This window comes from Anser brachyrhynchus, assembly GCF_964034855.1.
Source record: "Anser brachyrhynchus genome assembly, chromosome: 1".
Taxonomy (NCBI): Eukaryota; Metazoa; Chordata; class Aves; order Anseriformes; family Anatidae; genus Anser; species Anser brachyrhynchus.
This window is the reverse complement of record NC_137694.1, coordinates 132107711-132109815: the sequence shown is the minus strand read 5'-3', so window position 1 is coordinate 132109815 and position 2105 is coordinate 132107711.

Genomic DNA, 2105 nt, shown 5'->3' with positions numbered 1-2105 from the left:
CTTGTGGGGCCGCCGAGAGACGGCGGCCATGGTCCCCTGGGAGTCACCCTTCGGGATGGGGTCGTCCCCGTGCAGCCCCCTGCCCTCGTCCGTTTAAAAAATGTGACTTTTTACATGAGCAGATAGCGATAGGACAAGGGGGAACGGTTTTAAACTAAAAGAAGGGAGATTTAGATGAGATATTCAGAAGAAATTCTTCACTCAGAGGGTTGGGAGGCACTGGCACAGGCTGCCCAGAGAAGCTGTGGATACCCCATCCCTGGAGGTGTTCAGGGCCAGGCTGGATGGGGCTTTGGGCAGCCTGGTCTGGTGGGAGGTGTCCCTGCCCATGGCAGGGGGGGTTGTAATTTGATAATCTTTAAGGTTCCTTTCAATCCAAACCATTCTACAATCCTATGATTTTCATAGGATGGCATGTCAGCAGCCTGCTCAGGGCCCGTTGTGTCAGGTGGTGCATATTTTTACACATGGCAAACTGATGGATGAAAGTTGCAGACTGCAGAACATTGAGGTAAACTTGGAGCGTCAATTAGGTTAAAAAAAGATACTGGGGAAGTCATTTAAGGGGTATCTATTAGTCATGAAGGTATAGTTCTGGCTTAGGAATTCCCTGAGCAAATTACCAGATGCTCAGAGGGTGCACTAAGAATCACAGAATCACAGGGTGGCTGAGGCTGGCAGGGACCTCTGGAGGTCACCTGCTCCAACCCCCTGCCCAAGCAGGAATACCCAGAGCCGGCTGCCCAGGCCCATGTCCAGGTAGCTTTTGATGATCTCCAAGGAGGGAGACTCCACAATCTCTTTGGGTGACCCCATGACAGTGCTCACTCACTCTCACAACAAAGAACTGCTTCCTGATGTTCATATGGAACCTCTTGTATTCCAGTTTGAGCCCATTGCCTCTAGTCCTGGCGCTGGGCAGTACTGAAAACAACAGTCTGGCTCCTTCTTCTTTGCACCCTCCCTTCAGGTATTGATAGACATTGATAAGCTCCTCCCTGAGTCCTCTCCAGGCTGAGCAAACTGAGGCCTTCTGAGCATCTCATAGAATCACAGAATGGCTCGGGTTGGAAGGGACCTTAAAGATAATCTAACTGCAACCCCCCTGCCATAGACAACGATGCCACCCACTAGATCAAGTTGGGCAAGGCCCCATCCAGTCTGGCCTTGAACACCTCCGAGGATGGGGTATCCACAGCTTCTATGGGCAAACTGTTCCAGTGCCTCACTACCCTTACAGTGAAGAAAGGAGGTACCTGGAGAAGAGGTGCTCCAGATACCTTGATCATCTTGGTGGTCCTCACTTGGAATCCTTCCAGTATGCCCAAGTCTTTCTTGTAATGGAGAGCTCAGAAGTGGACACAGTACTCCAGGTGCCACTTCATCAACACTGAGTAGAGGGGAAGGATCACCTCTCTGGACCTACTGGTGATATTTTGCCTAATGCAGACCACAATAGGGGCTGTCAAGGGCACATTGTTGATTGATGTTCTACTTCGTGTCTAACAGGACCCCCGGGTCCTTTTCTGCAGAACTGCTTTCCAGCTGTGTGCCCCCCAGTGGCTGGGGTTGTTTCTACCCAGGTGCAGGACTTCACACTTCTTGCTGCTGAACTTCATGAGATTTTTGTCAGCCCACCTCGCCAGCCTGTCAAAGTCCCCCTGGATGGCTGTGTGGCCATTTGGTATACCTGCCACTCCCCCCAGCTTCATCCTGTCTATGAATTTACTGAGGGTGCACTCCACCCCATTGTCTGGATCATTAATGACAAGTTGAGCAGGACTGGACCCAATACTGGACCCTGAAGTATTCTGCTCATTACTGACCTCCAACTAGACTTTGCACCACTGACCACTACCCTCTGAGTCCAGCTGTTCAGCCAGCTTTGGATCCACCTCGCTGTCTGCCCATCCAGCCCATACTTCAGCAGCTTCTCTATGAGGATCTGAGAAACAGCTACTGTATGCGTATCCTGTTCATTTCTGAGGACTCTGCCACCAGCAACTCCCAGGGAGAGTGTAGTGGGCTGGATAGACCTTTGGTCAGACTTGGTGAAGTGATTCTTGTTACATACATTTTAAGCAAAGGCATGTATTACTGCTGAA